At 42.0% G+C, this 22,197-nt stretch overlaps 1 protein-coding gene across 1 annotated transcript in view; it reads right to left on the reverse strand.

The window, feature by feature from the left end:
• LOC140710771 (putative G antigen family E member 3) overlaps positions 1 to 22,197 on the reverse strand; it is a 99,355-nt gene that overhangs the window by 43,265 nt on the left and 33,893 nt on the right. The window lies entirely within an intron of this gene.

The following is a 22,197-nucleotide window of genomic DNA, read 5'->3' on the forward strand; positions in this document are numbered from 1 at the left end:
AAGTTATCCCTATGACTACATACAATCCTGAGAAGACTGAGAGTGGTTAATGATTTGCTAAAAGAAACACAGTGGTCAAGCAGCAGTGCCAGGGTATCTCTGCTTATATAGTGAAGACCAGGGCTGCCAGGATACCTTCTCTCTAGGGAATAGTTCCCTGTTTACATAACCAAAGAAACAGTAGAATGAAACAAAGTTTACTCTAAGCTCTTCATCAGAGTCTACATGTTGAATGATTTTCTAAATTCATTTCTTTTTATACAGCAGCATTTTCAAGTGAATACTCTATAATATTGTCAATTAAATCCCTGCAGAGTGAGTCAGATCTTAAAGCTGACACGGTTACCAGACTGTCTCCATCTCAATTTCTTGTTCCTCCTTGCTGGAGGCTGTGGTCAGAGTATAACCTATATCATCTGAATGGAACAACTGTTGAATACATGAACCGAGGCTGGGCAAAAGAGGCAAATATTCTGACCAGGAAGCCATTGAGATCTATTTTATATTTTGTTTAAGACAATTTCTTGAGACCAACTGTACAAAGATGGTACACCTGCCTAAATCACATGTGGGATTCCACACTGATGCACATTTGACTAGTTGGCAATTTCCATGTATCTTCTGGCCACAGTATTGTTATAATGAAGGGAAATTTTCTGGTTACAAACAAAACTAGAAATTCAGATGCCAATTAAGATACTGGTGGAGACTTTAGGGAAAATATATAGCCTTCTCCAGGGAGAAAGTCATTCATTCATTCTCATCTGATGGAAGGGGAAAAAATCCAACTTTTTGGTCTATAAAATCTAATTAAAATGAAAGGAAAAGATTTTATATCTGTGCTATTTCTCAGGGATCAAGTGAAAGTAATTGTATAGAGTTAGACTTGCTCTTCCTTTACTACTAAAAGACTTTTTTGAAGTAGCCAAGATTGTAACATAATAAAATAAAACAAATAGATGATTAACAGATTAACATGGAAAGTATAAATTTACACATCACTCACTTTGACAATCCCCAGACTCCAGATTTGGTATTCCTTTAGACTAAGGAGTAGGTCTTTAACTTCCTGTCACTTAGATTAAGTAGAATCAATTTCTTCCATGTTTCATTGGCCCTGGTTCTTTTTTTGTCTTCTGTGGTTTCTCTGAGCTCCTTGAGTTGCCCCAAATGCATTTGTTTAGATGGTGTATTCGTCTGTTCTCACACTAATGTAAAGAAATACCCGAGACTGGGTAATTTATAAAGGAAAGAGGTTTAATTGACTCACAGTTCTGCATGGCTGGGGAGGCCTCAGGAAACTTACAATCATGGAAGAAGGGGAATGACAGAAAGGGAATGACAGAAGAGGAAGCAGGCACCTTCTCCACAAAGCAGCAGGAAGGAATGTGAGTGTCTGTAGGAAGAAATATCAAACACTCATAAAACCATCAGATCTCATGAGAACTCACTCACTATCATGAGAACAGCATGAGGGAAACTGTCCCCATGATCCAATCACCTCCCACTGGGTCCCTCTCTTGACACATGGGGATTATGGGGGTTACTATTAAAGGTGAGATTTGGGTAGGGATACAACCAAACCATATATTTCCATCCCTGGCCCCTCCCAAATCTCATGTCCTCACATTTCCTTTTTTTTTTTTCTTTTTTTTTTTTTCTTTTTTTTTCTTCTCTCTCTTTTTTTTTTTTTTTTGAGACAGAGTCTCAATCTGTCGTCCAGGTTGGAGTGCAGTGGCACAATCTTGGCTCACTGCAACCTCCACCTCCCAGGTTCAAGCAAGTCTCCTGCCTCAGCCTCCTGAGTAGCTGGGACTACAGGCACCTGCCACCACATCTGGCTCATTTTTGTATTTTTAGTAGAGACAGGGTTTCACCATGTTGGCCAGACTGGTCTCAAACTCCTGACCTCAAGTGATCTGCCTGCCTCAGCTAGGATTACAGGCATGAGTCACCACTCCTGTCCTCACATTTCAAAACACTGTCATTTCTTCCCAGCAGTCCCCCAAAGTCTTAACTCATTTCAGCATTAACCCAAAAGTCCAAGGTTTCATCTGAGACAAGGCAAGTCCCTTCCACCTAGGAGCCTGTAAAATCAAAAGCAAGTTAGTTATTTCCAAGATACAATGGGAGCACAGGCATTGAATAAATACTTCCATTCCAAATGGGAGAAATTGGCCAAAACAAAGGGGCTACAGGCCCCATGCAAGTCCAAAATCCAGCAGGGCAGTCATTAAATCTTAAAGCTCCAAAATTATCTCCCTTGACTCAATGTCTCACATCCAGGGCACACCAATGCAAAGGGTGGGCTCCCATGGCCTTGGGCAGCTCTGCCCCTGGGGCTTTGCAGGATACAGCCCCCTGTCCTGGCTTCTTTCACAGTTGACATTGAGTGTCTGTAGCTTTTCCAGGTGTACTATGCAAGCTGTTAGTACATCTACCATTGTGGAGTCTGGAGGACAGTGACCCTCTTCTCATGGCTCCACTAGCTGTGCACCAGTGGGGATTCTCTGTGGGGGCTCCAGTCCCTCATTTAGCCTTTGCACTGCCCTAGCAGAGGTCCTCCATGAGGGCTTCACCCCTGCAGCAAACTTCTCCCTGGATGTCCAGGCATTTCCATACATCCTCTGAAGTCTAGGTGGAGGTTCCCAAGCCACAATTCTTGACTTCTGTGTACCTGCAGGCCCAACACCATGTGGAAGCAACCAAGGCTTGGGGCTTGCACCTCCTGAAGCAACAGCTTGAGCTGTACCTTGGCCCCTTTTAGCCATGACTGGAGTTGGAGTAGCCGGGACATGGGGCACCAAGTCCTGAGGCTGCACAGAGCAGGGGGACCTGGGACCAGCCCATGAAACCATTTTTCCCTCCTAGGCCTTCAGACCTGTGATGGGAGGGGCTGCTGCCAAGATCTCTGAAATGCCCTGGAGACACTTTCCCCATTGTCTTGGCAATTAACATTTGCCTCCTCATTACTTATGCAAACTTCTGCAGCTGGCTTGAATTTCTCCCCAGAAAATGATTTTTTATTTTCTATCACATCATCAGGCTGCAAATATTCCAAACTTTTAGGCTCTGCTTCCCTTTTAAATATAAGTTCCAATTTCATATCAACTCTCTCAAGTTCAAAGTTCCACAGATCTCTAGGGCAGGAGCAACATGCCACGAGCCTCTTTGCTAAAGCATAGCAAGAGTGACCTTCGCTCCAGTTCCCAATGAGTTCCTCATCTCCATCTGAGACTGCTTCAGCCTGGACTTCATTGTCCATATCATTATCAGAATTTTGGTCAAAAGCATTCAACAAGTCTCTAGGAAGTTCCAAACTTTCCCACATCTTTCTGTCTTTTCTCTGAGCCTTCCAAACTGTTCCAGCCTCTGCCTGTTATGTAGTTCCAAAGTTGCTTCCACATTTTCAGGTATCTTGATAGCAGTGCCCAACTCTCCACAGTACCAATTCCTGTATTAGTCCATTCTCACACTGCTATAAAGAAGTACCCGAGAGGGGCGTGCCCAAGATGGCCGAATAGGAACAACTCCAGCCTCCAGCTCCCAGCGTGAGCAACACAGAAGACGGGTGATTTCTGCATTTTCAACTGAGGTACCAGGTTCATCTCAATGGGGTGTGTCGGGCAGTTGACGCTGGTCTGCGGGTGCAGCCCAACCAGTGAGAGCTGAAGCAGGGAGAGGCATCGTCTCACCTGGGAAGCGCAAGGGGAAAGAGAAGTCCTTTTCCTAGCCAAAGGAAATTGAGACACACAACACCTGGAAAATCGGGTAACTCCCACCCTAATACTGTGCTTTACCAAGGGTCTTAGCAAACAGCACACCAGGAGATTATATCCCACACCTGGCCCAGAGGGTCCCATGCCCACGGAGACTCCCTCATTGCTAGCACAGCAGTCTGAGATCTAACTGCAAGGTGGTAGCAAGGTTGGGGGTGGGGTGCCCACCCTTGCTGAGGCTTAAGAAGGTAAACAAAGCCACCTGGAAGCTCGAATTGGGTGGAGCCCACCACAGCCCAAGGAGGCCTGCCTGCCTCTGTAGACTCCACCTCTGGGGACAGGTCATAGCTAAACAAAAAGCACCAGAAACCTTGGCAGAGGTAAATGTCCCCATCTGACAGCTTTGAAGAGAGCAGTGGATCTCCCAGCATGGAGGTTGAGATCTGAGAACAGACAGACTGCCTGCTCAAGTGGGTCCCTGACCCCTGAGTAGCCTAACTGGGAGACATCCCCCACTAGGTGCAGACTGACACCTCACACCTCACACGGTGGGGTACACCCCTGAGACAAAGCTTCCAGAGCAAGAATCAGACAGCAACACTTGCTGTTCAGCAACATTCTATCTTCTGCAGCCTCTGCTGCTGATACCCAGGCAAACAGGGTCTGGAGTGGACCTCAAGTAATCTCCAACAGACCTACAGCTGAGGGTCCTGATTGTTAGAAGAAAAACTAACAAACAGAAAGGACACCCACACCAAAACCCCATCAGTACGTCACCATCATCAAAGACCAAAGGCAGATAAAACCACAAAGATGGGGAAAAAGCAGGGCAGAAAAGCTGGAAATTCAAAAAATCAGAGCGCATCTCCCCCTCCAAAGGAACGCAGCTCATCGCCAGCAATGGAACAAAGCTGCACGGAGAATGACTTTGACGAGTCGAGAGAAGAAGGCTTCAGTCGATCAAACTTCTCAGACTTCTCAGGACTTAAAAAAAAAAAGCCAATATATGGAACCAACCTAAGTGTCCATTGATGAATGAATGATAGGGAAATTGTGATAATTGTGGTATATGTGTATAAATGTGAAAATTATTCAGCATTAAAAATGAAGGAGATCTTGTCATTTGGGACAACATGTATGCACTTGGAGGACACTATACTAAGTGAAATAAACCAGACACAGAAAGAAAAGCACTGCATGATCTCATTTATACATAGAATCTAAACAAAGCTGTAACGTTTCCACGATGGGCAAATAAGTTCTTTCCTGTGACTGCATGCATTTTGATGCAGTTTGTGGAGCCGAGTTCGAAAAATAAAAATAAAAAAATAAAGTCGTCAACAGTTTTTCTCTCAGATTTGACTTCAAACATATGAGCAAAAGATTCTACACCAGACAGTTTGGGAGTTAAAATGACTTTGCAAGATTTGTTCCCAAAATCAAAAGGAAGGGAAGAAAGAAAAGGATTGCTATATGTGTAGTTTACAGACCTAACATTGAAGGAGAGGCTGGGAGTTAGGTGGTGCATGTGTGGGGAAAGCAGTGGAGGATCTGATCATAATAGCTGAGGTATACTAATTGCATCCTGTGTATCCAGCAGTGTATGCATTATTTCGCCTACTTGACCTGCTTGACCTCAGTCAGTCGGTCACAAAAGTACTATAATTTTGCTGCTATCATTATCTGCAATTTATTGAAGGGAAAAATCAAGCTCAGAGAATTTAGAACTTCGCACAAGTTTAAAGAACTTGGATGTTGCTGAGATAGAATAGGAATCCAGGGAATCTGACTTCATTTTTAATGACCATAAGCTCTGATGAATGTCAAGGGTTAAGAGTGAGTTCAATATGCCAATGTTATACCTGCAAACATCAATATTTACATTTTTAACTCATAAAATCACCACTGTAAAGTTATGGGTGTGAGCATATAATTATGCCCCTTTGCAGAGAGGTCTCACGGAGAGTCCCATTGTGAAATAAAGATGCAAGCTCTGGGCAGATGGGAAGTTGAGTAATATGTAGATGATGGATAGGTTGTGATGATGGAAAACCATGCCCTTGGGAGAACAGTCTTCCTTGTCTCCTTGATGGTGGACCTCAAACTTTCTGTTCACTGCTGGCATCCTGAGACAGAATTAAAGAGGGGCAGATTCAATTTTCTCAACATAAAGTCCATGACTCTGACCTCTATGAGGGTTGTGGTCAGGTGAGGGATGCTAGGGTTGCCCACAGAGAAGGCAGATTTCTTTCATCCATAAAGTTTTAGGGTATAACACCCAGAAGCAATTGCAGGGGAAGAAAAGTATCTCTTTTGTGAAGGCAATGGTCAGTTTCTTTAAGGTTTTGAAGCAACCTGGGTAATAAGAACTTATTGCAAGGATACCAAGGGAAAGGAGGGAGAAGAGAACTCTGCTTACTTCTTAGGTGCAAATCCCTCAAAGTCCCTATCCTTACAGCCTGGGAGAGACTCCATGCCTCACAGAGAATCCCAACATTCAAGCAACTCCATTAATATTAATGACAATCTGAGCCCCCCCCAAAAAATGCGCTTTCTCCATTTATCTGATTGGATTATTTTCCTAACACCCAATGAAGGACTCCTCCTCTGAGCAGAGTGACTAGTACAACCATCTTGGAGGCAGGTGTTCTCCCCTTTGTCCATCCAATTCATAGCTGCCTTTTTGTCCAAAATTTTGGAAGACAAAAGTAAACTTTGGAGAATGGATCCTCCAGCCTCTCTCATCTCCTTTTTGGCTCTTACATGTTCTCTCTTATGGAGAAACAGCCCAATAAGTTGTTTACTTGACTAGATAAAATGCAAGAGGGAACCCCAAATTTCATGATGAAGACCTCATTGATTGCCAGAGGTGAGTGGCCAAGAGGCCATTTTGGATTTCTATGTCAGTGTTTGGTATTATTAGTGGTCACTGGACCTTCGGCACTTCCATGCTTGCCTAGGGTGTGAGATCTCATAGGGCAAGCAGCAGTCTTCAAACTGTGTTCCTTACATTTATGGGAACTTGGGAATGCACAAAGTCTTTCCAAGATGTTGTGAGACCAGGTGGCTTCAGAAACTCCATTTCCAAGTCTTCAGACTTCCATAAGTGCTAGACTCATCTGCTGGAGAATGGCTTATGGGTTACACTTTTTTTGCCCTCCTTTTTCATAATCCTCCTCTTCCTACTTTACAAAAGAGAACTCTACTTCTAGCACATCCCTAATGTTATAATGGTGGATTAGACTCAGACTCTAAAATCTACGGGCACCAAAGGAAGAATTTGAATATTTGAATATTGATGTTAGCAAACATCCTTTGATTCAAAGACCCCTAACATAAGTCTGCTCCATCCATCTCATTAAGATACTCATTCCCAATGAAATTATATATATATAACATATATGATATCTAGAAAACATATATATAGGATATATCATATTTATATGTAACATTTAAGACTATATGTACATACATGTGTATATATGTCTATATATATATATATTCTCAAAATGTATGTGTTATTATAAATATGTGTGATGCATATGCCATTATGTACATATTATGTCACATGAATAAAGCACAAAAAACAGTAAAATTAGATAATAAGCCTTTTTTTTAACATAAAATAAATATGCTATTTTATGTCCAGACTGGTAGAGGTTCCTATTTGTTGCCAGATTTTTCTATTACTTCTTAGTGCATCTTGAGATACTCCTCAATCATTTATTAAATGATTCTTTACTGTTGAAAAAATTTAAGTTCTCATGCATACCGCTGTTGATTACCATGTGATTTACAATGTTGCCTATACATATTTCTTATCCTTAGATGCTTAATACTTCTATATTGCCTACTCTACCAAATATTCTTGATTTTGTCTTTCCTTGACTTTTAGGCCTAACTCATTGTGTGCTTTCTTAAAATGGCCTTAAAGGAACACAGTGATTTGCTCCTTTGCCCTAGAAAAGGAAAGACAATGAGATTAATTAGGCATATCTAAAATTCTACAAATGATAATTAATTCCAAAATAATGATAATCTTTTGTTTACAAAAATCACAGAAAAACACTGAAAATGAAAATTTCTCTTCCTATGTTAATTTTCTATAAAATATCCTAACAAAATATATTTCAAAGATTGTATAAGTTTTAGGTTAAAAGAAGTATAGGCAAGTTTAAGCAGAAAGACTGGTGTAGTAACTATGAAGAGAATTCTTTATGGAAATCTAGGTTCACAAATCCTTTTCATACTTTGTCCATTAAAATTAAAAGTTTGCAAAAGCACTAAAGGTCCTTTTAAGAATACATAGGAATTGTAAGAGGCCAATTACTTATTTTCAGTCTTTTATTAGATCTGGGTGCCAAGGCATATCTATCTACCTTGTCTAAAACCAATAGCAGCAAGAACCAAAGGTGCAAAAACTTTAGCTAATTTAGTTATTGGGTCTCCACTAAACTTACTGGTTCCCCAAACTATGTATAATATTCTATAGACAGGAAATCCTCAGCACTTCTTGGCTAGTCACCTACCCTCCTATGAAACATCATTGCTTTCCCCTTAACACATCCCTGTGCATTGCTGCACCTTCCTCCTTTGCCTGACAAAGAAAAGTATATGATTTCTTAACTGTGTTAGGCAATTATCCATATCCTGCACAGACCTTCTAAAGACATCCTTGGATATCCTTGATTTAATTCTGTTTGTGGTTCATACTGAAAAAGAAAAGTTAATAACTGGCAAGTGAGTTCTGCTACCTCAGACTGGAATTTACCCTTGAAATGTAAGTTTCTCTCAGAAATTAAATCTGTTCATTTGGTTAAGTTACTTGCCCTTGTCTGGTCCTGCCATCTGACAAATTATGAATGAGCAAATATTTATACTGGTCACAGGTGTGGTTTAGGGTTAGTCCATAACTTTGAAATGTTATAGAAACAGAGTTTTCAGGACTCTGTTAGAGAGGTCTCTCTGTTAGATAGATAAAGAAACTAGAAATGTTTACTAATTAACTTAAAGAGATTGCCATCATAAAAGTGGGGGTTAGAAAAATTATTTTATGTATTACAATAGCAAAGACAAATTGGCAATTATATAGAATCAACATTGATGGGATAATTTTCCAATTATTGCCACACACTCAGATGATGCCTCTAGTTTTGCTACCAACAGTTACAAGCTGCATTTCCAGAACACACACCTAAGCAGCCTCTGCATGACCTAATACCTGGAGATCTGTTCTTCTGGAAAAAAGTCGTTGAGGAAACACTGTCCTCAGGCAGCAGTGGAAAAGACCTTATCAGGTACTGTTAACAACATCATTTCATCCAAACTACAAAGGCAGACAACTTCTGTTCAAGACACCATTTGTTTTCCAATTCATTGGCACCTATTTTTTCCATTTAACAATTAAAATTGCTTATCCTAGTATTAGATAGGCAGACATGAGCAGGGCAGAAGAGCCCCCCTCCACCCCCTGCCCAAGGAATGTCAGGGGACCATCAGGTGATGGTCAGGCAGTTAAACTGTTTCTATAAAACAATAATTGGGCACAGCTGATGCCAGGGAACGACAGTCTCCTAATAGAAAACACTTGGAACTGGTGATCAGCAGCTTCCTGATAAGATCTCAGGAGTTGGGCGAGTGGGCTGAAGCATGTGCACTAAGAAGCAAAATGACAAAATTTAACCAGTCACACGTTCACAGACCTTCCTCTGTGAACGGGTGACTGCTTAGGGAATAATGCCTCAAGTGAGCATGCACACAATTTCAGTAAACAGGCTGTGCATATGGCCCCTGCCTAGTGCTGGCAGGCCACTGTGCATGCAGACAGTCCTCCTCAAGGGAAAAATCAAGGGAGAAGAAATGCAAACCCAGAACCATGCCAATGTATAAAGTCCCAAGTCAAGGGCCAAATGGGGCACTTGGATCTCTCAAGTCATCCACTTGGCCCTCTTCCAAATATACTTTTCTTCCTTTCATTCCTGCTCACTCCTGCTCTAAAGCTTGCCTTGGTCTCCCCCTCTGCCTCATACCTAGTTCTACCCCTCGACTGAAATCTTTCCTCTGAGGAGGCAAGGATCAAGTTGCTGAAGATCCATATAGATTCACCGCTAGCAGCACTGGTAAAAAATGAGTGACTGCAGCTTTTTTTCCAACTAAACCTTTGAGCATGGTTTTATCTTTGCACCTTCAAGATAAAAATTTAAAAGATGATGTAAAGTAAAAGTAAAATCCCAAACCCCCCCACTGCCTGAATGGACCCCTTCTTGACCAAGGGAACCCTAGAAAACTTTTAAAACTGTAACTGAAAAGCAGGTTAGTTGCTTGCTGCATGTAGAGTTTTAATTAACAAGAGCAAGGCCTAATACAAAAAAAGTGAATTTATTCCTAAGATAGCTTGGGGGAAGGGGCACAAAGCATCCTGCCTTTAAATGTGCCACTTCACCTGTGGAGCAGAAAGTGGGCATTTTTATAAGGTGAGGGGGAAGTGAGCAAGGGCGGGGGTCCCCTGCTAGCTTAGTGTCTTATCTATGGAACAGGTGAGTTGGTGCCTTTCTGGGCAGAAAGTGGCTAAGCTGGCGTGCTTTCAATAAGCCCTCCTGGTGGATGAAAGTTCCAAGGCAATCCCTGGAAGATGGAAGTTCCAAGGCAGCCCCCTGGAGGCAAAAGTTCCATGGTGCTTTGCTCTGCAAATCAGCTGTCAGCTCTGGAGAAGCGATCTGTCTTGGAGCAGCACATAGTTTGAAGAGCTTGTCCTGTAGGGAATGTCTGGTAAGAGGGAGGTGAAAGGTTATATTTGTATTTCTGAAGGACTAAGTAGGAAATGGAGAGCTGGGGAAATGAGAAAAGAGAGAGAGAGGAAAAAATAATTGAACAACCTCTAGAAAAATGAAGGTACTCAGTAAAAAAGCTGAGCTCCTGGCCATGAAGGGAAGGGAAGTCAGACATGCCCCGTTAAACCCCTCCCTTTTACGGTTAAGACACAGCAGCTTCCCAGCATTAATGTTAAAATAGAGATCATAAGACTGACAGAATGGACTCTTTGTGGCAACAAGATACCAAACTACAAACAAGACTTAAGGCCATGCCAGACAAGAGTAACAAACTCTGTTCTAACTGCCACAAGGTGTTTCTTTTTCTCTAGCAGCTAAAGGAGCGCTTGCCTAGAGATAAGCAATATTAAAACGATTGTAGCTTATCACCAGATACTAACTGACCTCCTGTTTCACAAGCCATAATGACAATTTTGATTGGACAAGAGACTGATTTCAGGAACTTTCTCCAGATAAGAAGACCACCAATCATAGACTAGTTCTGGTCAGTTGAGAGGCTTCGCACTTGAGTGCTTTTGCATCCTGAAAAGACCTTTTGACATATAGGGCCTAATTGTAATATGTTTAAATGTTAAAGTCTCCACCACAAGCTGAACACAGGTTTGTCATATGTTACACACATTTGTTCAGTAAGCATGCATCAGGACCACCTTCATGAATATTCATAGCTTCTCTTGTAACCTGATGAATATGTATATTTAGCCAACCTGTTCAGAATAAAGCACTTTACCCCAACCCTGCCTCCTTTGAAGTGCCCCTGTCTGATCTTTACCAGAGGCTATGCTTCCCAGCCTGTGAGAAGGCCACCTTGCAGGCTGTAACCCCTTATAAGAAATAGTCTCCTTTTTCCTAATTTATAATTCTGCGATTTTTTACATTAACAATACTTAATCATAGAAGTATCCCCCACTTCCTGACAGACAGCGTTCAATTAGAGAAAAGCCCCACTTTTTGAGCCCTCCTGCAAATCACCTAACATAATCCCAAGTCCTATAGAAAAGACTTTAAGAAGTACATTCTAGCACCATATTAATGAGATGCCCCAATGTGCTCCACGGTGTATGTTTTCTCCCTCCGTGAGACTTTGTTCAAGGTGTTCCTCATGTTCTTTGTCTGGAGGGTACCAGCAGAAGATACACGATGGGTTTGCATAGCACAAATGATTAAAGTCCCACAACTTATGCCTATTTGGCACTTTATTTTAAAATATTTTAGAGTATCATTTTGTTTTATGCCAAGAGATTTTTCTAAAATTAAGTATAGCATCATCATAAAACAGTACAGCTGAAGTGCAGGGAAAGCAGCAACTGTAAAAGTGACTTTTGATTGCAGGGTTCGAGGAAATGCTATCCTAAGTCATACTCTGCTAAGAATTATGTCAGCTTTCCTGCGGAGTTCATGGAAAAGTTAATCAGGTTCTCATCTTCATCCTTGAATCTTACAGCTGACTAGAAGTGTTTGCAGGATAATATAAATATACAAACTCTGGATTGGAATGGGAAGATTGAGGAGAGGTTTCTGTCAGTCTTACTTCCAAATGAAGTTAGTTAGTTCAATAAGCAGGAACTCAGTGACGTTTAGCAGGTTTCATCTAGCCAACTGATGCTGGATCTGCAAAGACCAATTAAACATAGTTCTTGCCCTCAAGGTGTTATAGGAGGCAGAAAGAAATTATTTAGGTAGACATGATAAAGCGAGTCCCCAGTAGAAAACTCCTTTTAACAAAAAGCGGCTCAAAAATAGCTCCCTTTCTAACCTTATGCAATTCAAAGAAATCACTTCTCTTCTAACAACAAGCAACCTGAAAGAGCAGACAATAAAACACAGATAAGACAACTCAAACACAGAAGGAGGTGGGGGAAGTCTCCTGGGTAATTACCAAACTTCTCACTTATACAATGGGCCCCAGTAAAACAGTGGGCCTTAATAAGGACATTCCTTTTCCTTTAGGCACACTAAGATACAGAAGCTAAAAACACACTCCGGGGGATGCCTGCAGTTGCAAGAAGATGTATTGGAACAGACACAGAAACTCTCCCTCCCAGATAAGCAGGACAAAGAAACACAGACTAAGAGTCAGCCTTTGTGGTCAGGGAATGGGATGGGATAAGAGCTGATAAAAACAAAACAAAACAAAACAAAACAAAAAACTCTGCTCTGTACAGATAGCACACCTGGTCCTAACTAAACAGTCAGGCCCTAGGAGGATAAGACATCCCCTCCTCACAAGCCCCCTCCTCGCTAGCCCATTTATAAAACCCCTGACATTTTTACTACAACTTAGCAACCCGCTCAGGATCCCTCTCTGGGATGGAGAGCTGTTCTTTCCTTTTGCCTATTAAACTCCTTCTCCAAACTCACCCCTGTCTGTGTGTGTGTCTGCAACCTCGATCTCCTTGGCCATGAGACCAAGAACCTTGGTATTTACCCCAGTCAATGAGGCTGCTTCAAAGGGTCTCACAGTCTCCTGGGAGAGGAGACCCATTAATTCAATCCAGTTACCTGTGATGGCCTGTGGTGTGCTGGGCACTGTGCTAGCCGCTGTGCATACAACAGTGACAAAAAGAGGCAGCGGAATCCACCCTGGAGGGGTCTACATTCTCTGAGGAGTGACTTTAGGGGAGTGACTGACAATTTACAAGAATTGAAAGACATTAATATGTAACAAACCTGCACCTTGTGCACATGTACCCTAGAACTTAAAGTATAATAATAAAAAAAATTGTATTACATTTAAAAAGTAATCCCTAAACATTAAAAATGAAAAAAGAAAGACATTAATAAGCAATGGCTCTACTAATCCAAACTCAAAGTAGCTTTGAGAAATCCTATATGCTACAAATTCTGTATCACATGCTGTATTTCCATTATTCCCTGTTCTTACATGCCCACACCAGAGTCACTGAGCTGAGTAAGGCACACCATGATGCAATTGTGATCACATATCCACCAAAAAACACCCCTGATGGGCCAAGAGATCACAACAGCTCTGTACATGTTACATGAAGAGGCTGGGTTGTGCAGAATTTGTTACCTAGGGGAGCCCTTGTGGTAGCTTCCTCCAGTGGACAGCAAACCCCCACGACTATACTTAAGCTATATTAGCTTGTCTCTCTATTCGTTTTCATTTTCTTTGAAAACTCCCAGGAATGTTTTATTCTTCTCTAACTGCTTTTAAGCTGTAAACAGGAAACCTACAATAATCATATAATAATAACCACAAAAACCCACATAGCTGAAATTTTTTAAAAACACTAAGTATCTCATTACTCAAAGGATAGATTTTGCTGAAAGATACGAAATACTTTATTTGGGAGGATGTCTGTGGAGTAATGCTCCAAGTAGTAGAGTCTACTGCTGCAGACTCTGTGGGGATAACATATTCCTAATATGTAAGTTCCAGACTCTTCAAACACTACTCTAGCCCTGGATAAAATAGCAAAAGGGTGAGCTTACAGTTCAGTAGGAGTGCAGAAACAGATAATTATGCAAGCAATTACAACAAACTGATGTGCTCTACCTAACACTTTAGGAGAATGAAGGTAGGCTAAAAGAGGATTTGGCAGGGTAAACTAGCCTAATGGAGGGGTGACAGAGAAAGCTTGCCTGAGGAAGTGCTCTGCAAGCTGAAATAACCAGGAGATCCCCAGAAGAAGGCAGAGGGTGTGTTTGGGGGGAATATTAAAGAAAGATGGAAAAACATGGCTAAGGTTCTGTGAGCCAAAGACAATACAGATAACCTGGTGGCCTTGATTGTCTCAATCCCTTCTCTACAGAGGCCACGTTTTATTTCCTGGATTTGACCTGAAGATCTCGTGGCCCACCTAGAGTTTTCAATACATTCCAGTGTATGGATATATATCAATGTTTTCAAGCAACTTCCTTCTGATGGGCATTTAGGCCATTTGAAGTTTTCTGCTCCTGCCAAGAAAACTAGGGTAATAACATTGTTCAAAAATCTTTGTATGCCTGTGTTATTTCCTAAGAATAAATAATTTTTTTGGGGGGGGACAGGGTCTTCCTCTGTCACCCAGGCTGGAGTGCAGTGGCATGATCTCTGCTCACTGCAACCTTCACCTCCCAGGTTTAAATGATCCTTTCACCTCAGCTTCCTGAGTAGCTGGGACTACAGGCACACGCCACCATGCCAAATTAATTTTTATATTTTTTGTAGAGATGGGGTTTCGCCATGTTGCCCAGGCTGGTCTCAAATTCCTGGGCTCAAGCAGTCCACCCACCTCAGCCTCCCATAGTACTGGGATTATGGGATGACCCACTGCCCCTGGTTGGAATAAATAATTTGAAGGGAAGTTACTGTATCTGAGGGTTTTTGTGCTTATACCATTGGTGTTTATTCCCAGGCTGTACAGTCCTACCTGCAAGGGTGCTAATGCTGGTTCACCACATCCTCACTGTGGTAGGTATTCTCTAAATATGGTCACCATCAAGAACTTGCTTCGCTCTCTGCATTTGTTGATTGTCATGCTATGAGATGGAGTCTAACTCCCTTCCCCTTGAATATGGGCTGTGTTGGAGCAATAGAACATGGCAGAAATGATGCATGTTTCTTCCAAGTCTAGGTCATAAGAAGACTTAATTCCACTCATGTCTCCTAAAGCTCTTACTCCTGGAGTGTTCCCTCTGAGAACACAAACATCATGCTAAGAGAACCCCAAGAGATAGGGAAAGGCCAGGTGGAGGATACAAAGTTGTAAACCTCAAATAAGCCAACAGTCAGCATGAAAAACCAGTCATGTGAGTGAGTCTACTTGGAAGTCCAGGCCAATAGAGTCTTTGGAACACCACAATTGCCATTCACAACTGACTACAACTGCACGAGAGACCCCAAGTAAGCTGATACCCGCCAACCCATAGAACTGTGTGGGACACAGACACATTTTTTGCTTTAAGTGGCTAAGTGGTGGAGCATTTTTTTAAATGTAGCAATGGATAACTGGATCATTCACCATCACTTTTTCTCTTTTATTTAATTATCTTACCCTGCGAGTAGGTATAAGGAGGATGATCAGATTTTAGCCCATATATAGAATATCTTTTATGCCCTTGTTTAATTAAAGAAATGAGATCCAGGCAATCCTACTGATTAGATATTAGGTGACTGGTATAATGATGAGTCAGAAGGTGTCATTGCCCAGGACCCCAGGACCAAACACTAGAACCTTCTAACATATTTTACTATTCCTTGAGGCAAGACATTACAGCACAGGGGTTAATAAAACTGGCTTTGGAATGAAGCAGATCTGAGTTATAATCTGAGCTCCAGCACTTACTACTTGTGTGAACTTAGGCAAGTTACTATGATTCTGTGGGCCTCCATTTCCTGATTGGCTAACTGGGATAATGGGAACAGTTGAAAGATAAGCGAAGGCCCATCTTTTGATGCTGTGTCTGGTACATTAGAAGGAGTAAGTAAATGAGAACTGTTATTGTTATTAGTATTATTAGTAGTAATAGTAGTAGCAGTAGCAGCAGCAGTATTGTGATTTATTGAATGCCCAATATATTCTAGGTATTGTTATCATTACATAAGGATTTTTTAATCAACAGCAATTTGAATCTCCTCTTGTCTGCCTGGTAACATGGCATCAATTCTAGATCCACATCACCCTCTTCCACTCTTCCTTGATCAGGGAAGATATAGCTTTTCTCTGCAGGATAACTTGTAGGAGGCCAGCCCTGGTTATAGCCTCCATGGGTCTCGTCTGGGTGAGGCCCTGAGACCTAATTCCATTTCTCCTGCTCTCCTTGAAGTGGGAAACATGGAGACCCAAACAGCCCAGCCAGAGCCTGGGAAAAGTCATTCACACTATGCCTCGGTAAGCCATACATCAGCATGGAGGACTATGTCAGGACACCTGGACGTCTAGTCTATCCTTGATCCAGAAAAAGGGCATTGAGTGTAGGGGCAAGATTTATGTCATTTTTTTCATTTCCTTTTTTTCTGCAGACCCTTACTACTATTAGTTGTGCTGTGCTAAGGGGAATTAAAATGACAAACTAAGTAAGTGAAGAGCTCACAGACAGATTTCACAGATGTGTCTGGAGAAACTAGCACCATTTCCGCCCTGGGTTTGTGGGACCTTTTGTAAGTGCCAATGGGATAGATGAGGCCTCTTTAAAGTCTCTGAATGGGATCTGAGATTCCTGCCTTCTTGGTAACTCGGAGTGAAAAGAAAACAAGTCCCCCTGGCACAGTGAGAAAGTGTACTCAGATGAGCTACTTTCTTTTATTGGAGGGACATCGTGGGAAAATCAGTTTAAATCATTATGGCAAATACTATCTCATGTAACAAAACATTCATGAATAGGGTTTCTAAGACTGTTTCATGGTTTCGATGACATCACAATTATCTCCACATTGCTCTTCTTTCTTTTTCATTGCACAGTTCCAGGATGCATTGTCAAAAACGGTAGTTTTTGTGAAGTGCAAAATATGGAACTGACTCTTAACCATGTGTTTCCTACTAAGAGCAAAGAGTCTTTTTCTAGAAACAACCAGACTCTGTTTCCACTGAGCTCATTCTGAAATTGAATAATATCTTAGTTCAGTGGTGAAATGCATAGAGAGCTTCCATCACATTTTATTCAGTTAAAGTTTCACATCCTTCCCCTTTGCTTTTTCATCTAGGTATAACTTTCACTGGCAGGTTAGAAAATTGACGTTTGTTTTAACATCTGCCCGCTGTCCCCATCTTAACATCTGATCTTCAACTGTAATACAGTTTATTCAAACCCAGGTGCCAGATACTGTGCTAGCCTCTTGGAATTTAGGGCTTTTTCACTCATGAAGATCACAAACTGTTGTAGAATGAGTGTTTGTGTGTGTGTGTGTGTGTGTGCGCATGTGTTTGCATGCACACATGTGTGGGTCAATAAAAGTAGCAATTACAACAACCTGAGAAGAAGTCTTTATTACAGGGTCACTCATTCAGTGGGTTCTGAGAGCTCATAGCCAGGGAAACTCGCCCAGGGCCAATACAAGTTAGGCAGGTGAAAAAAGAGGGTAGAGTGAAGTAATGTTTAATTGGCAGGTCCCTGTGACTGATTGGATATGTCGGGGTGGTGAGAGCAGTGGAGGAGTCTGAGCTAGTGCATGCAGGTAGATAGATGTCTTTCACAGAATTACTGATGCCAGAGAAGGCACTCTTCTGCAAGGTTGTTGGAGAGCATCAGTAAATTCAGGTTTGTGCACATGGAGTGTCAGGTATCTATGGGACTATCAGATAGAAATGTCTAGGAGGCGAGTGGGTACCTAGGTATTGTCACCAAGGAGAGAGAAGAAGCTGAAGATATGGGTCTGAGAGTCATCAGCAAATGACAGCACAATGTAGTGGGTAAGATCCAGAATACCTGGGTTTGACTCTAGGCCCTAACACTTATGACATGTATTACTTTGTGTAGCATACGTCAGTGAGCCTTCTGTGCCTCAGTTTCGTAATCTAAACAATGAGGATGATGATAGTTTGTAACAATCGCTTTTGTCTGTTGTGATCATTTAGTATAAAATAATGTTCCATTCTGTAAAATTCAAATGGCTGTTGAAGTGTGAGTTATTCCCTTGGCAAAAGGGGATTCCTTTTTTATGTATCTGTTTGAGTATGCATACAAGATGCATTGAGTATTTTAACACAGATGTATGTTCCTATTAGAAACAGATGTAAACAATTGAGCATAAATCTATTCTTTGATATGTACTCTAAAAGAAATAAAATTTCCAGCCAGTCACACAAAGATGCCCACCTGCTTTAAATCTCTCGACTCATTATTTCCACCTATCTGGACCTTCCCCCCACCACACCCACACCCACCACCAGAAGATTGGAGTTTATGATCTATTTCTCTATCACTCCACTGTTACATCACCTCTGGCACCTTGGAAGCTCTTCTTTTGTCATCAGGAGTCATGTGTCTCAGCAAACAACCAAAACATGAGGGAAGGCACCTCTAGTGTTGCCACACTGTCCTGTGAATGGGGCGCGTGTTGGTTTCTAGGGTCTCAATCAGGGAGTAGTGCTTTATTTCACATGAAAATGACAAAGAAATCTAACCGGCTTGTCACACCGAGAAGCTAATCACCATTTAGATGCTGGACCTTCCTCCTTCAGTCTCTCTAGACCTATAGGGTGAGAATTTAGGACACTGTTTATCTAATTTGTCCTATTCCTGTAAGGAAAGCTCCATTCTTCTAGAGAGTCCTGCTTATCTCAAGAATTGCTTGCCACATTCAATCACTACTCCCTAAGGGACAGCTGCTGGAGGATGCAGCTTTTCTAGGATCTCAGGAGGACTTCTGCTCTCAGTGGTCTAATGCCTATCTTCTCTAGGGGAAGCTCTTCATTTTGTGCCCAGAAGATTTGAGGCACCACTTGGTATTGAGACAGCACAGATCCAGACAGAGAAAGATGATCTCCTAAACACAGGTCAGGTGTTAGTTTGTGTTTCTATAATATCATGCACAAATGTAACCTTTATTGCTAACCATAAATGGGACTTCCTGCCTGAACAACTGTATTCCTCCGATGCCCTGTCTCCAGTGTCACAGCTTTTACAACTCTGTGTATGGAATGTTTTGTCTTTTTGTGGTTGGAGAAAGAGAATCTTTAGAATTTATATGGCACCGAAGAGCTAACTGGGTTTCAATCACTGTCAGAGATCATTCTTTCCTTGGCTTCTTGCTGTACAACTTGCATCCACCTTACAGAAAAGATAAGAATAATTTAAGTGTTTATGTGGGTGGTAGGCAGAATTCTACAGACATTCTGCCAAGATTCCCATCCCCTAGCTATTCCATTGAGCACATATCTAGGTATACTGATGGGAAGGGACTTTCTGCTATAATTCAGTTGACCTTAAGATAGAGAGATTATCCTGGATTATGTGAGTGGGCCCATTGTAATCACATGAGCCCTTAAAAGCAGAAGAGGAAGTCAGAGAGAGATGCTGCATGAGAGGGAGAGAGACTCAAGCTGTGGTTGCTGGAGAAGGTCAGAGGGAGAACATGAAAAGGAATTCAGGTGCCTCTAGGAGCAAAAACCCACCCTCAGTGAGAGGCAGCAAGGGAATGGGGCCCTCACTCTTAAGGCTGCAAGAAACTGAATTCTGCCAATAATCTAAATGAGCCTGGAAGCAGGTTCTTCCTCAGAGCCTCCATTAAGGAACACAGCCCTGTGGACATCTTGACTTTGGCCTTGTAAGACCCTAAGCAGAGGACCTAACCAACCCCACCCAGACTTCTGACATACAGAAACTGTGAGATAGTAAATTTCTGTCATTTTGTCATGGGACAATCAAAGACTGGAGAGACTGAAAAAGGTTCAGGAAAGTTTATTAAATTAAGGTGATCACCAGCTCAGCCAGACATACATCCAGAAAGTCTGAGCCCTGAACAAAGGACTTTTCCTACTTTTAAACATGTTAATGTGGGAACTACGGGAGGCAGGGAGTTACAGAAGCAAGAAACAAAGGTAGCATTACAACATTTCTTACATCTTGAGAGAAACATGTCTTGCAACCTAAACTTATCAGTCTTGTGACCCTGCAGCCATGCAGGAACTCGCTGGGCCTGTAATAAACTTTGAGGAATGTGGAGTTGGAGAGTATAGATAAGGTTCACTGTCTACAGAGAGAAGACAGGCTGTTAACATTCTCTTTTAACTTGAGTGTAAGGGAGGGGGCGTCACACTTTGCAACAAATTTGAGAGGATTTTAAAATTTCTGTTACTACTATTAGGTTATAGTTGATTTCATTAATTCCTTCTTCATTTCCCCTCTTTGGTGCTCGACACAAATGTAGATTAGTAAAGAGCAACACAGTTAGCTATTTCTTCTTGAGTGGGTACATACTCATTTTGGGATACCAGTTGGTACTTTTGCAGAGCCATTATTCGGGTGGTGATATGTCTGTCCTTGGTGGCTCTACTGCTGACTCTTTTTGTCCTAGATTTTTACAGATGGTCCCAATATTATTTAGTTTACTGAGATGTGCAGTTCGGCAGGCATCAAAATATATGGAGACAGGCCCTTTATGCGAGTAAGGGAATACTTCCGTTTTGTTTACAAGTTTACCAACCCCAGTTTCTGTGGGGTTTGTATATGATGGCATTAGGGGTTTGCCAATTTGGACTTCAAACCAGAAGTCATAAGGCAAGAACTCTAGGTCATAACATACTTGAGACTGCCCATTTCCACAATCACAGACTGGTTAACTAGTCTGGTTATAGACACAAGTTCCTATATGAGTCCCTGTACACTCATAATAGGTCTGGTATAACAGAGTTTTAGTCATACCTTTCCTGGACCAGGCTTCTATCATACAGTGATGACAGTCATCCTGGTCCCCTTTTATAACCATAGGTGAAAGTGTACTTATACTATGCATGGGCACCCTTCTGGGTAACAAGCTTGACAGCATCAGCAAAATAATCAGTACAAGTAAGAGTATAACTACATTTGTAAATTCAATCCACATTTACTTATCGATCGTTGACTTCCTCAGGCGTCAGCCATACGTAGACTAGTCAGCTTCCAGCTGTATGACTAGAGCAGGGCTCAATGTTTCTGCAAGCTTCAGCCATGCGTGGACTGACCAGCCTGTGGTGTGGTTGGAGCAGGGCAGTTGTTCTTGTCATCAGTGGCTGGGTTTTGCCACAGGATCAACCATGTTGGGTAGTCTGGGTTTTGTTGACAGGTCCACTGGTGCTGGGCGGTGGCTGCTGCTGGTTTCAGTTGGCTATGATGAACCCAAGGTGTGACTTTAACAGCAGTGGGGGTAGACAAGATCACAATATGGGGACCAACCCATAAAGGCCCTAAAGTGGTTGGGTTCCATTATTTGACCCAGATTGGAAGGGATGTACTGCATCTGTGAGGCTAAAAGGTATTCTTTCTCTTACCCACCCTTGCATTTCCTGCACGGCCTCACCTAAGGTTTGCATTTGCTTTATTAAGGTTAATTCCCCAATTTCTTTTAAGTCCCCATTTATCTGAGTTATGATTGGGGGTGGTTAGCCGAACACTATCTCATAGGGTGAATATCCAGTTAATTTAGTAGGGGCGCACCTGACTCAGAGAAGGACGATGGGCAGCACCTGATCCATCTTAGATGAGTTTCTTGGCAAAACTTCTTTAACAGCTGTTTGAGTGTCCGGTTCATTTTTTTAACTTTTCTAGAACTCTGTGGGCAATCAACTGTATGCAGTTTCCATTTGATTTTTAACATCTGCGTTAGCTGTTGTACTATTTTTGCCACAAATGCTGGGCCATTGTCTGATCCTAAAGTTACAGGCAGTCCAAATCTAGGAATAATGTCCTTTAGTAAGATTCTGGTTACTTCCTGAGCTTTCTCTGTCCTTGTGGGAAATGCCTCGACCCACTCTGAGGAAGTGCAGACAAACACTAGCATGTACCGGTAGCCTCCGGCTCGAGACAGCTTGGTAAAGTCCACAACCAGGTTTTCACAGGGTGTAGCTCCAGTTTCTTGAATCCCTGGGGGCTGTGTTGGCCCCTGCCATGGATTGTTTTGGGCACAAGTTAAACATTGCTCTCAAATGGCTTGAGTGATGGCAGTTAGGTGTGGCACATAGAAATGCCGTCCTACAAGAGTCTCTAATGCAGTTTTTCCCACATCC

Source organism: Chlorocebus sabaeus, chromosome X (assembly GCF_047675955.1).
Source record: "Chlorocebus sabaeus isolate Y175 chromosome X, mChlSab1.0.hap1, whole genome shotgun sequence".
NCBI lineage: Eukaryota > Metazoa > Chordata > Mammalia > Primates > Cercopithecidae > Chlorocebus > Chlorocebus sabaeus.